Below are 15503 nucleotides of genomic sequence, written 5' to 3'. Positions count from 1 at the left end.
ACACTGTCCCAACTGGGGATGCCTCCCAGTTCCCTTCCAGGTGCAGGACAAGTTGTCTTTGACTTCTTGAGAAAGGAATGTTATTATGACTATTTATCACCATACAATCCCCCCTCCCAGTTTCCCACAGTAGTAAACGTGGCAGGTCTGAAGGCCTAATACAAAAGATGGCTTCCAGATCTGACATTAAGATTAAAATACAATTTAAACAGAATTTTTATAAAATTTATATATTTTTATAAAATTGTATAAAATCTGAATTCAATTTAAGAAAAAACAACAATATACATTTAAAAAAACACAAATAAATAACTTCAAAAAGTAGTAAAGAAAAAAAACAAATTCTATAAACTCTGAACAAGATGTTATCATTATTCCAAAGATAAATGCATATAACCTTATAAATTCAACTTTAATTTAAATTCATACTTTAAAATTCAATTTAAATTCATTAAAAAAAATTTATCTGTAGGTTGTTGGAAAGTTTCTATTTTACCCAGTGTTGATATCTTCTTCTCTCAAAATCAGTCAAAATCTTTAACCACAAATTCCTTATTCTTTACAGGTTTTTTATTTGTGTAAATGCAAAGTAACCAAGCCTCTCTCTCTTTCTATATATGACTGGAATGGAACTGGACACTATATAATTGCTTCCTCACTATACCATACTCACTCCAACATTTCAATTCTGGTGCACTTATTGTCAACTCAATTTATTTATTTTATTTATTTATTTGTTTCCATTTCTATACTGCCCTTCTCCAAATAGGACTCAGGGCGGTGAACAGCCAAAGTAAAAAACAGAACATACAAAATTTAAAAACAGTTTAAAATAATTAAATATTTTGGCCGTAAATTAAAACAAACCAATTTAAAATAAATTTAAAATTTAACTCAAGCCAGCCCAGCTAGTTGAAATAAATAGGTTTTCAGAGCTCGACGAAAAATCCGGAGGTCTGTTATTGTACGTATCTCTGGGGGGAGGTTGTTCCAGAGGGTGGGCGCCGCCACAGAGAAGGCTCTCCCCCTGGGGGTCACCAGCTGACATTGTCTGGCGGACGGCACCCTGAGGAGGCCCACTCTGTGCGAGCGTACTGGCCAGTGGGAGGCTATTGGTGGCAGAAGGCGGTCTCGTAAGTACCCCTGCCCTAAGCCATGGAGCGCTTTAAAGGTGGTCACCAACACCTTGAAGCGCACCCGGAAGACCACCGGGAGCCAGTGCAGCTCGCGCAGGAGCAGTGTCACATGGGAGCACCTCGTCGCCCCCATAATCCCCCACGCGGCTGCATTCTGGACCAGCTGGAGCCTCCGGGTGCACCCCAGGGGGAGCCCCATGTAGAGAGTGTTGCAGTAGTCCAGGCGGGAAGTGACGAGTGCCTGAGTGACTGTGCGTAGGGAGTCCCGATCTAGAAAGGGGCGCAACTGGCGTATCAGGCGAACCTGATAAAAAGCCCCCCTGGCCACGGCCGTCAAATGATCTTCTAAAGACAGCCGTGCGTCCAGGAGGACGCCCAAGTTACGAGCCCTCTCTGTGGGGGCGAGTGATTCGCCCCCAATAGCCAGCGATGGTGTCAGCTGGCTATATCGGGACGCTGGAAGCCACAGCCACTCGGTCTTGGAGGGGTTGAGTCGGAGCCTGTTTCTCCCCATCCAGGCCCGCACGGCCTCCAGGCACTGGGACATCACTTCAAGGGCATTGTTGGGGTGGCCTGGGGTGGAGATGTACAGCTGGGTGTCATCAGCGTACTGATGGAACTCCACCCCGAAGCCATGGATGATCTCACCCAGCGGCTTTACATAAATGTTGAACAGAAGGGGCGAGAGGACCGACCCTTGTGGCACCCCACAAGCAAGGTGCCTTGGGGTCGACCGCTGCCCCCCTGTCAACACAGATTGCGACCGGTCAGAGAGGTAGGAGGAGAACCACTGCAGAACGGTGCCCCCCACCCCCCACCCCGCCAACTGGTGCAACATGATACTATGGTCGATAGTATCAAAAGCCGCTGAGAGGTCTAACAGGACCAGGATAGAGGAGCAACCCCTATCCCGAGCCCTCCAGAGATCATCCACTAACGCGACCAATGCCGTTTCCGTGCTGTGCCCAGGCCGGAAGCCGGACTGGAGCGGGTCTAGATAGACAGCTTCATCCAGGTACCGGGGAAGCTATTGCGCTACCACACTCTCAACAACCTTCGCAACGAAGCGAAGGTTGGAGACTGGACGATAGTTAGCCAAAATAGCCGGATCCAGAGAGGGCTTCTTGAGGAGGGGCCTCACAACCGCTTCTTTCAAAGCAGCTGGCAGGACCCCCTCACTCAAAGAAGCATTAACAATCTTCTGGAGCCAGCCTCGTGTCACCTCCCGGGAAGCCAGTACCAACCAGGAGGGACACGGGTCCAATAAACATGTGGTCGCGTTCAGCCGTCCCAGGACCCTGTCCATGTCCTCGGGAGCCACAGAATCAAACTCCCCCCAGATAACACTCTCAAGACCTGCCTCAGTCATCCCGTCCGGACATACCCAGTCAGAGGCCAGCCCTTCCCGAATCTGAGCGATTTTGTCATACAGATACTGTACAAAGTCCTCAGCTCGGCCCTGCAAGGGGTCATCCCGCACTTCCAGGTGGAGGAGGGAGCGGCTCACCCTAAACAGGGCGGCCGGGCGATTATCTGATGACGCGATAAGAGCGGCAAAATAGCTAGATTTCGCCGCTTTTATCGCCACTAGGTAGGTCTTAATATGAGACCTCACCAGTGTTCGGTCGGATTCGGAGCGGCTGGTCCTCCAACTACTCTCCAGGCGTCTTTTCCGGCGCTTCATCTCCCTAAGCTCCTCGGAGAACCAAGGAGCTTGGTGAGTTCGGTGCCGGGTCAGAGGCCACAAAGGCACGACACGGTCCAAGGCCCCGGCAGCCGCACTATCCCAGGCGGCCACCAGGTCCTCAGCCGAGTCATGAGCCAGAGTCTCAGGAAATGGCCCAAGCTCCATTTGGAACCTATCAGGGTCCATCGGGCGCCTGGGGCGGAACCACCTGGTCGGTCCCGCCTCCCTGCAGCGGGGTGCAGCGGTTAGAAAGTCCAGTCGAAGGAGCGAGTGGTCAGACCATGACAAGGGTTCGATGACTATATCCCCTGTATCAAGGCCACTCGACCACTGACCAGAGACAAAAACTAAGTCCAGAGTGTGTCCACCCATGTGAGTAGGGTCATGAATTAACTGAGTAAGGTCCATGGCTGTCTTGGAAGCCATGAACTCTCGAGCCACCTCAGACGTTTCGCCGACAGATGGCAGGTTGAAATCCCCCATGACTAGAAGTCTGGGGGTACCAACCGCCACCTCAGCTATGACATTGAGCAGCTCGAGCAGGGCCGTTGCCACGCGGCAGGGAGCCAGGTATGTGATCAACAAGCCCATCTGTACTCCACGACCCCACTTCACAAAAAGGGACTCACATCCGGATATCTGTGGAACAGTGGTCTCCCTCGGATCAAGACTTTCCTTTATAATAACCGCCACCCCCCCCTGCCCCTGCCCTGAGCTCTCGGCTGATGGAATGCTCGGAAACCTGGTGGGCACATATTCACGAGGGGAACCTCCCCTGGCCCAACCAGGTCTCCGTAATACCTGCCAGGTCCGCTCCCCCCTCCTGAATAAGATCGCAAATGAGGGGGGCTTTATTTACCACGGACCTGGCATTGCACAATAGCAGCTGAAGGCTCAGGCCCTGAGAGTCTGAACAGCCTGGGGTGCGAGAAGGGCTATGGGGACCGGGGCGCGCCACCGCTCGAAGATAGCGAGTGCGCGCCCCCACCACATGATGCGGCCCCCTGCTCCCGCCATATCTGCCCCTCCCACTCAACACATTGATAGAGAAGCCCGCGACAGAATGGACTCTGATGTCCCCCTTACCCCCGGAATCCGCACCCTCCATGGCCCCACTGACAGCTGGGCCGAACCCCTCCCCCCGTGGGTTAACCCCCAAACCCACACAACCCTCCCGCCCCTTAAAATCCCTTAAAAATCTATCAAAAAGTTTCCCTAAAAAACCCCTCAATCCCCTTTTTGCGGCATCCTCTCGGGGTGCCATAGCCCGTCATAAAGGTAGGCCCTTGATAAAGTGGAGGGCCACACCTGCGAGAGGGGGGAGTCTCGCAGAATAAGAAGTTCTGTTGGTGAATACATCTAATCAATCAATTAATTAATTAATCAGGGGGAAGTCCACGGCCTGGGGGTAATCAAGATAGTCCAAAGTCTGGGGAGGGATATTCAATCAATTCCAAGTCAATAAATTCAGTAAATTCCACTGCTCTCTCACAGCAGTGGATGGAGTCTTAAGCCGCTTCGAGGCCAGGTGTTGACACCAGCTGCCCTCTCACGAAAGCTGGGAAGGGCCAGAAACCGCAGTCATCGTCCGGCTCCATGCAAGGCTTGAAATCTGGAATATCTCACTCTACAATTGGGGGGCATTAATAACAGCCACCAATCTACAGGTCCGCGGGCCAAGAGTGACTGTTGACTGCAGTATCAGACTGTTTCTCATATAATGTTATATGTTTCTCATATAAAACACACACACACTTCTAATCCCACAGAACCAATCAGAACCCAGACATTTCTTTGTCATTTATAGGGCAGCCTTCATAACATTGACAGCCAGAGTATGAGGTTGCTTCTTTTTATTTCTATTACTTCTGGATTTTTGGAGACACTGGAAGGAAAATAAAAGGAGCAGACACCTCCTAAAAGCAGATTACCTCCTTAACAAATTCATTCCTCAGTTTGTACTGTTTATGAAATGGATTAGGGGGATTTAGAGCAGAAATTAGGGGGACTTAGAGAAGAAAACTGGTGGAAATCGAAGACTACTTGGACGCCATCCTCAAAGCGCCAGAGGCCGGATCCTCTGATTCCCTGGTGAGTAGAGAGCCCTATTCCAGTGAGTAAGATTCCCCTGGAGCGTGATTCCCATGTGGAGCCCAGCGCTAAAGGCCCTGATCCCCAGCCTGTTTCCTGTGCAAAGCCTGACAGATCACATGATTCCCTGATTCCTGGGCGGAGCCTGTCAGAGCGCCTGGAGCCCTCCAGAGTGCGAAGCCCGGCATAACGCCTGATCTCCAGAGCCCAGCATGCTGCCCCAATGAGTTCTTCCTCAGAGCATCTTCCCCAGAGGCCTGTGGAGCACTGTCCTGTGGAGCTGATCCCCAGCGTGTGCCCAGTGAGTTCTTCCCAGAGCATCTTTCCCGGAGCTGATTCCTGGAGCCTTGCAGAGCTGATCCTCGTGGAGCTGGTCCCCAGCAAGTGCATTGTGTACCCGGAGCCCTGCGGAGCACTACAAAATGCTGAAGCCCCTCATCCTCCAGTGAATCCCTGAATTAGAGATATCACCCCTTAAGCCCCTGAACAAAAAGTTCTCCATTGACTCAAAATCTCTACCAATATCTTCTACCTCAACAGGAAGCAATCTACCTCACCAGGAAACAATCTAGTTAGAAATTCAAACAAAATCAAATAATTTAATTAATTATTAGACTGGTCAGGCAATAATAATCACACTGATTAATTAATTTGTTGATGGACTAATTAATTTGCTAGACATTGATTTATTATTGACATTGATAATTAATTTGATTGATTGATTAATTTGCTAGACATTCATTTATTATTGACATTGATTAATTAATTTTGTCAAACATTGACTGATCATTGACCATGCCAGGCAAAAACTCCAAAAACTCCACCACCAAACACCCACAAACGAAAGATATCACTATTAACGATGACCCAAACGATTCCAGCACATGCTATAAATGTAATGAATCTATCAACGAATATGATGAATTCAAGAAATGCCATATATGTGCTAAATATGCCCATCACACCTGCCTGAGAATAAACAAACAGGTAGCCAATTTCTTACAAGCAACTCCTACATTTCCCTATCTATGTCTATCTTGTTTGCCAAAACTGGATAACTTAATTGCAATGTCTGATAGGGTCCATACCATAGAAACAACCATAAAGACACAGCAAACAATCATAGACTCCATAGAAAGAAGTTTAGAAGCACGTTTACTAGCATGTTTAGAATCACGTTTTACATCTTTTGAAAAAAAAATTACAGCACAGAAAAATGAAAACTCAACAGATCAAAATCCTATCCCAATTCAACAACCATTACCTCAACCACAACCACAAATATCCACCAACCAACCAAACAACACCTCCGTACTCATAGAAGATACCATTGAGCGCGAACAAAAATATCATAACGCTATTTTATTTGGACTAAATGACACCAATGAATGTGATATCACAAAGGTTCGCAACATCATCAGTAGCCATCATACACCAACCATCTCCTTTGATGAAATCATCAAAATTTCCAGAGATGGCCCAGAGTACAAGAACAGTGACGGCTCAGTGGCCCCACGATTCTGTAGAGTCGTTTGCAAAAATGAATCCAGCAAACTCAAGTTCATTTATACTATAAATTCAATTGCGCGATCCAACCCCAACCATAACAAACTTTGATCATGGCTTGACCTATCCTTACTACAATGAATCCGCTCCCGTGAACTCCACACAGAACTCAAAAGATGCCAAGACTAAGGTGACTCTGACTTATACATTGACTACCATGCCGACTGCATAAAAAGTAAGACCCACAATCAATCCCCCAACATCCAACCCTCCATCACCCAAAACTAGGTACGCACGCCCCTTACTTCTTCAATACCAACCACTACTGACCTTAAATGCAAGCTAATAAACACAAGAAACATTGTAAACAAAATGCCTGAACTCCTCTTATTAAATACTGCTACATTTGACATTATATTTGTCTGCGAAACATGGCTAAACGCACTCCCCTGACTCCATTATCACAGTAAGAGACTATCATGTTTACCGGTCTGATCGCGAAACCCGCAAAGGAGGTGGAGTAGCTATCTTCTATAAAAAGTCACTAAACCTAAAAAATATTCAAGTTACACATGAACTCGCTCTTCTGGAAACCATAGTCTGCGAACTGTCCTTAAATACCACACTTCGCTTCTTACTATGTTACAGAGCCCCTGATTATGACATCACACAGGCAAACAAGTTAACTTCACTACTAACGTAAGAGTCCATACCCTCTTTATCTTTCTTGGTGACCTCAACCTACCTCATATTAATTGGACCCTAAACAAATGTACAACTGAATTCATCCATACAACCCTATACAATGCTGTTACTAATCTGTGTCTAGATCAATATTTCTGCTGGTTCGAATCTCTCCAAGGCTCAAGGTTGACTCAGTCTTCCATCCTTTCTAAGGTAGGTGAAATGAGGACCCAGTTTGTGGGGGCAATAAGCTGACTTTGTATAAATATACAAAAGAATGAAGGCTATTGCTTAGCGCATTGTAAGCTGCCCTGAGTCTCCGGAGAAGGGCAGCATATAAATCAAATTTAAAAAAAAATGGTACTAAAAATGCAAAATGAAGAAAAACAAATTTAAATATGGCATGGATTGATTACAAGAAGATATTTGACTCATTACCCCACAGCTGGATTAACACCTGTCTGGAAAACTTTGGAATCAGCAAAAATATTTGTACATTTTTTAAAGCAAATATGCAAAAATGGAAAACAGTTCTAACAGCAAATGGGGAGAACATTGGTGAAGTCAACATCAGACAAGGGATCTTCCAGGGGGACTCACTTTAACCACTACTGTTCAACATCACATTAATTCCATTGACAATAATCCTATGAAACACAAAACTGGGATACCAAATCTCAAGCCAACATGGCAAGATAAACCATCTACTATACATGGATGACTTAAAAATGTATGCAAAAAGCCCCACTGAATTTAAATCAATATTCAACACAGTTCAACTGTTCAGCAGTGACATGAAAATGAACTTTGGACTTGAAAAATGTGCTATATTATCCATGCAGCAAGGAAAAATGGAAAAAAATAGAAGGAATAGAACTGGGAAATGGAAACATAGTGAAAGCATTAGCAAAGGATGATGGTTACAAATACCTAGGCATATTGGAAGCAGATAACATCTTGAATGGAAAAGTCAAAGAGTCAACGCAAAAGGAATACATCAGGAGGGTCTGCAAAATATTAAAATCAAAGCTGAATGCTGGAAACATAATTAAAGGCAATAATACATGGGCAGTTCCAATGATATGCTACTCAGCTGGAATCATCAACTGGACTTTGGCTGAACTGGAAAACTTGGACAGGAAAATGTGCAAACTTTTGAATATGTACCATGCTTTACACCCACGAAGTGACATTGACAGGTTGTACCTGCCAAGAAAAATAGGGGACACAGCAGGGGTGAAATGCTCCCGGTTCGGACCAGATTGCCCAATCCGGTAGCAATGGCGGTGGGTGGTTCGGAGAACCGGAAGCAAAAATCCCTGAGGGCCCCCCCCTTGCCCAGCTGAGCCACGCGATCATCAGAGGTTGTTTTTTTTACTTTTAAAAGCATTTTTTCTACAACCTCTTTGGCCAAAAAAATGCTTTTAAAAGTTAAAAAAAAAAGCCTCTGACGATCGCGCAGCTCAGCTGGGATCGTCAGAGACTTTTAAAAGCATTTTTTTCTGCAACCCCTTCGGCCGAAGAGGTTGTAGAGAAAAAAATGCCTTTAAAAGCCTCTGGCAATTCCAGCTGACTTGCCTGATCGTCAGAGGCTTCTAAAAGCATTTTTTTCTGCAACCTCTTCAGCCAAAGAGGTTGTAGGGGAAAAAATGCCTTTAAAAGCCTCTGGCGATCCCAGCTGACTTGCCTGATCACCAGAGGCTTCTAAAAGCATTTTTTCCATCAATCTCTTAAGGTTGTAGAAAAAATGCTTTTAAAAGTTAAAAAAAAAAGTTGGCCACGCCTACCCAGTCACATTACCCCCCTACCAAGCCACGCCCACCCAGTCACATTACCCCCCTACCAAGCCACGCCCACAGAACCGGTAGTAACAAATTTTAGATTTCACCCCTGGGGAAGAGGACTATTGCAAATCCATCAAACTCTAGAAGAAAAACAAAGTTTGAATGATTATGTGAACCAAAACATTTCTGCAGACTGCAGATTGCTGCAGAAAAATTGCTGCAGATTGTGAAAACAGGGAACATTATAAAAACAACAGAAACAAAGGCAGAATATAAGGAAAAACAGCTGGATGATAGATTAAATAGATGGAAAACCAAAGCTTTGCATGCACAGTACTTGAAAAACATTGAAGGAAAATGTGATGACAACTTTACCTGGGCATGGCTTAAGATGGGAACCATCAAGAAAGAAACGGAAGGTTAAATACTCGCTGCTCAAGAACAAGCACTACAAACTAATGCCATGAAAGCAAAGATACAAAAATCCACTGACAACAGGACTTCCGGTTTGCTTGCCTCCAGTGAAAGACGGTCCCTCTCTAAGGACCGTCAGCACCGCCGTCTGTAGAGCCGCTTCGACTTTGAGAAGCGGCTTGAAAACTCCAGAATCTGAAGGATTTGAAGGAGAAGAGTAAGCAAGGCGCAGGTTGAGCCCCTGTGAGCCCCCAGAAGTTTGCTACTAGGGAGGAAACAGGCGTGGCTCCCTTTCAACTTGCTGAGACTCCGGACGGCGTGGGACGACTCTGCTTGCTGCAGAGCAAGTCGGCTGCAGCAAACATTCAAATTGATTGAAATTAACTTCACTAATCAGCGGAAAAAACAACCTGAACCTTTAAACCAAGAAACTGCAAGTATTATTTTTTTCTGTGACTTTTCGATCTAAGCAAAAATCAGAGCGAGTGAAAGCTGCTTGAAAAATGGCGCCCGGCTCCAGCGTTAACAAGCTGAGAGTGAGAGTGGTCTTGTAAAGCTATTCTAACAAGTTACAAAGTTGCGCTGCTTGTAACAAGCAAACAGGAGAAGAGGGAGAAAAAATCCTTTTAAAAATAAGCCTGAGCTCGCTTCAGTTTAATTCTATTTCCAATTTGACTAAACCTGGGGGACTTTTTTAGAGGACTTTGTGGTGCTGGAAAAGGAAAAAGGATCTCCTTTTTCAGAAAATCTAATCTACGTGGCAGAATGGCTTCTAAAAAACAGGAAGGCAAGGCAGCAGCGGGGGGATCTCCCACACACAAGTCTGAACAGCAGTTTCCTTCAGCTCAGCAGAGTCAGAAAAAAGATTTTGATTTTGAAAGTTTAAAAGAATTTATTACCCAGGCTCTGGATGATAATTTTCAAAAATCTCAACAGGAAATGGATGATAAATTCCAAAAATCTCAACAGGAAATCAATCAGGAAATTATTGAAATGAAAAAGTTGGTGAAAGAGAATTATGGCAAGGTGACTGATAAATTATCAAATGTGGTGTCTGGCTTGTCAGAAATTATTATTAAAGTGGACTCTAAATTGGAAGAATTTAAATCAGAAGTGAATGTTAAAATAAAGGATACTGATTTCAAAATTTCTGATGTGGATAATAAAATGCAGAGAGTTGAAAACGAAATTACGATGATGTAATTCCGGTCTATGGAATTCGCTATAAGAATTAGAGGTATTAAGGAGAATGACCGACAAGACCTGAGACAGGTTTGTGCTGATGCTTTGGCTGTGTTGTTAAAAATTAATCCTGAAGAGATTTTTTTACAAAATAGACAAAATTTACAGAGCGAACTCGTGGGTGGCCAGACAAAGACAACTGCCTAGAGATGTGGTGATATATTTTACAGATAGAAGAATGGGAAATGATATTTTGCAAAAATCTTTTCTTTCTTCTGTGCAAGTGGAGGGAACTCAAATTGGAATTTATAAAGAACTACCGCCAAAGATGTTGAAAGATAGAAAAGATTTTGGTTTTTTAGTAAATGAATTAAAAAAATTACAGATTCCATTTCGGTGGGATGTTCCAACTGGTATAATTTTGAAGTACAATGGAGAAAGATATCGATTGAATACTGTTGAAAAGGCGGAACATTTTTATTATACTGTTTTTAAAGAGAGATCACCATCTCCACGTACATCTACTGTGTTGGAGATAAAGGAGAGTGATAAGGAGAAGCAACCTCAACAAGAGCTGGAAGAGCAGCCTAAGCAGGTTGAATCAGAGTTAGTGGAAGTGCAGGGTGCTACAGGAGGTTTTCTGGAGGAGCCCCTGTTAGAATCTTCTCCAATTTTGACTACAAGAGATGTGGCCTTGGACCTAGCTCGTATGGCTGAAGCCAAAGACCAGCGTATAACTCGAGCAGTTTCTAAACAACTCAAAGAAAAACAATTACAGGAAAGAGCTAAGGCACAACAATACAAAAAAGGAGTCAAGAGTACTACACAAGAAAGTGAAGCCATGGGGGGAGCAAAGCCGAAGGTCTCGGAAGATATCCGGCAATTCTGCTCATCGCTTCAAAAAGGTATACATGACGGTTAAGTTTTTATCTTGGAATGTGAATGGATTGAACTCACCACAGAAAAGGAAGAAGATATTTACATATTTGAGACAATTTAATAATGATATAATTTGCTTACAAGAAACTCATGTCAGAACACAAGATCAAAAATATTTGATAAATTCAAAATTAGGAATACATTTTATAGCTTCAAATTTGGAAAAAAAGAATGGTGTGTGGTTATTTACATAAATAAAAGACTATCAGCTAAAATTATAGAAGCAGATGAAGGTGGTAGGTTTATAGCAATTGAATTGCACACTGTATATGGCCAAATTCTTGTGATTGGAATTTATGCTCCTAATCAACAACAGGATCATTTTTATAAAACTTTGCATACCAAAATACTGCAATGGGATTACAGATCTATTTTGATTATGGGAGATTGAAATGGAGTAATTGATTCCAAATTAGATAAAAAGAGTCTGGTGAAGTCAAGGATCAGACTACCACAAACCTTTTTTGATATGAAATAAGATTTGGAATTAAAAGACGTATGGAGAATACATAACTCAAAAGACTTGGACTATACTTTTTTCTCTGATAGACATAGATCTTTTTCTAGGATTGATTTTATTTTATTATCAAATGACTTACTTGTTAAAACAAAAAGAACTAAGATTTTTCCAAGAACTTTATCTGATCATAGTCCAGTATGGATAGAAATTGAGACTGGAAAGACAGAGAAGATCGTGGAGATTAAATGAAAATTTGTTTAGATATGAAAAAAACATAACAGAACTTAAAAAACAGATTAAAGAATTTTTTGAAATAAATTTGAACAAGGGTACCCCAATGGAAATTGTGTGGGATGCGAGTAAAGTGTACATGAGAGGGGTACTCATTCATATGAACTCTAAACATAGACTGAATCGACAAAAGAAAAGATTTGAATTGGAAGTAGAAATAAAGAATAAAGAACAGTTACTTATTAAAAATCCAACAGACGAAAGAATAAGTGGTGCTATAAAACTTTTGAAAGATCAATTCCAAATGTTTATGGCGGAACAAGCTGCAACAAATTTACAATATGCGAAGCATAATACATTTTGCAATGCCAATAAACCGGGTAGATGGTTGGCCTATACATTAAGGAAGAAGCAGAGTATGCGGACTATTGATAGTATTGATATTGGAGGGAAAGAAATTTTTCAACAAAAATTAATTAAAGAAGCTTTTGTAGATTATTACACCAAATTATATGCTAAAGATGACATACAGAATGGACTTATAGAAAAATATTTAGAAAATAAAAGAGTTACAAAAATCACTAAACAACAAAAGGAAAGAATGAATCACCCTATAACAGTTGAGGAGATAATTGTAGCAATTAAACAATTGAAAACAGCTAAAGCTCCCGGAACTGATGGCTTGACTGCAGTGTATTATAAAACTTTGCAAGCAGAAATGGTGGAACAACTTAGAGACTTGTTTTGTAATATACAACAAGGGGGTAAAATACCCCCATCATGGAAAACAGCTTATATTTCTTTGATACCAAAAGAGCAAGTAGGTCCTAAAAAACCTGAGAACTATAGACCAATATCTCTTCTGAATAATGATTATAAAATTTATGCAAAAGTATTAGCCAACAGGTTGATGCCAGTAATTCAAGAGGTGATTCATGATGATCAAGCGGGATTTATAGAAGGCAGCTATATGAAGGACAATGTAAGGCAAGTTATAGATTTATTGGAATATCTTGAGAAGTATAAACAGATCCCTGCAGTGCTGGTTTTCCTGGATGCGGAGAAGGCCTTTGATAGAGTGGACTGGAATTTTCTATTAAAGACTTTAAAAAAGATGGACTTGGGGGATCAATTTATACAGGCGGTTTCAGCAATTTATCAAGAACAAAAGGCACAGATTATTGTTAATGGAAGTTTGACAACAGATTTTAATATTGAGAAAGGAACAAGACAAGGTTGTCCATTATCCCCATTGTTATTTATTTTAACATTAGAAGTCTTGTTGAATGCAATACGGGATTCGAGTACCTTGAAAGGAATAGTGATAAGGCAAGAGGACTACAGAATAAGGGCATTTGCAGATGATCTGGTTGTTACCCTAACACAGCCAATGGAATCAATAATCCAGATGAAGGACATTATAAAAGACTATGGTACAGTATCAGGATTTAGATTGAATCAGAAAAAAACTAAGATGATAGTTAAAAATATGACACAAGATCGAAAACACGAACTTGAAAGGAGGGCAGGTTTTGAGATTGTACCAAAGGTTAAATATCTAGGAGTTCAGGTTGCAGAATCGAATATGAAATTGTTTCACAATAATTATGAGGTGTTGTGGCGAGATGTTCAGAAAGATATGGAGACTTGGAAAAAACTGCACCTATCTTTACTTGGAAGAATAGCAGCAGTTAAGATGAACATTTTGCCAAGATTTCTTTTTTTGTTTCAAATGATTCCAGTGCTTAAAAGTGATAAACAATTGAAAGAATGGCAAAGAGGACTGAATAAGTTTGTCTGGAACGAGAAAAAACGGAGAGTGAAACTGAAAATTATGCAAGATGTTCCAGAAAGAGGAGGTCTTAAACTTCCAAACCTACAGTTATATTATGAAGCAGCAGCTTTGACTCAAGCAAGCGATTGGTTTGGAAGGAAAAAGACTGGAATATTGAATATAGAAAGTTTTGACCTTGAATTTGGATGGCATGCTTATTTATTTTATGAAGATAAAGTGGATAAAGTATTTAAAACCCATATACTTAGAGATTCCTTGATGAGAGTTTGGAAGAAGCACCGATTCAAATGGGATTATAAAATACCGTTATGGCTGGATCTTGGTCATATTATGTGGAATACAAATATAATGTCACTCGGGGGGTTTTTATATAAAGAAGTTCTTTTTACAGATGCGGGCAGATGGCAACTGAAGACACTAGAGACACTGTTGGACGAAGGGATTAATCTAACGTGGTTACAGTATAATCAACTTCAACTGAGATGGAAAGAGGACCAAAAAACTGGTATTATGTTGCATGAGGAAGAATTGGTTAGACATATAAAAGAGAAAGGTCCAATGCATATTAAAAGGCTATACAATGTTTTGTTAGAAAGGGATTCAGAAACTGAATTGGTTAAAGATTGTATGATTAAGTGGGCACAAAATTTTGCAGAACCAGTGATGTTGGAAACATGGGAAAAAATATGGGTTCAGAATGTTAAATTTACACAATCGCAGAATTTGAGGGAAAATTTTTATAAAATGTTTTATAGATGGCATTTAGATCCCAAGAAATTGTCGTGTATGTACCCTAATGTTCAGCCAAAATGTTGGAGATGTGATTGTTTAGATGCCACATATTATCATGTTTGGTGGACCTGTAAGAAAGTTAAGGCTTTTTGGATAAAAATATGGTGGGTTATGCAGAATGTTTTGAAGAAAAAAATTCAATTTTCTCCATAATTGTTTTTACTGGGTATAGTAAAGGGTTTTACATTGGATGAAACTAAGTTGATATTGTATATGATAACAGCAGCGAGATTATTGATAGGTAAATACTGGAAAAATGAAGCTTTGCCCACTATTGAAGAATGGACTTTGAAGATGGCCAGCTTTGCAGAGATGGCGAAGATTTCAGCATATCTAAAAGATCGCTCACAAGAGACTTATGAATGGGAATGGAAAAAATGGATAGATTATGTGCAGAACAAATATCAAACTAGGAAGTATCAAATAGCTTTTCATTGAAAGTATTATATAAAAATAGAAATATTTGAATTTTGTGAAGATGGAAAATTATATGGGGGTTTGAGGGGTTCAGGTTTTATAAAAAGGGGATTTTGATGGGATTATATTCTGTGGAAGTCGGGGGGAGGGTTAGGGGGGGTTTGGGAGGGTTAGGTTGGGGAGTTTGGGGTGGGTCGGGGGAAAAAATGGGGTGAAAATGTAATTGTAAAACTTTTGCAATAAAAAAAAAAAATCCACTGACAACCCAAACTGTCGACTTTGCAACAACGAAGTCAAAACTGTTTCACATTTAATATGTGAATGCAGCAAAATTGCACAAACTGATTACAAAGTAGACATGACCAAGTTGCTAAATTAATCCACT

General features: G+C 41.8%; 1 protein-coding gene and 1 pseudogene across 1 annotated transcript in view; one reads left to right on the top strand and one right to left on the bottom strand.

Annotated features, from left to right (window-relative positions):
• The window catches only part of TEDC1 (tubulin epsilon and delta complex 1), an 84442-nt gene that overhangs the window by 8559 nt on the left and 60380 nt on the right, over nt 1-15503 (bottom strand). The window lies entirely within an intron of this gene.
• On the top strand, nt 5710-6708 carry LOC148114761 (uncharacterized; annotated as a pseudogene).

The sequence above is a fragment of the Pantherophis guttatus genome, chromosome 3 (assembly GCF_059756535.1).
Source record: "Pantherophis guttatus breed Tessera chromosome 3, ASM5975653v1, whole genome shotgun sequence".
NCBI classification, from domain to species: domain Eukaryota; kingdom Metazoa; phylum Chordata; class Lepidosauria; order Squamata; family Colubridae; genus Pantherophis; species Pantherophis guttatus.
Note: the sequence above shows the minus strand (reverse complement) of the source record. Positions and strands in the feature narration are given on the sequence as shown.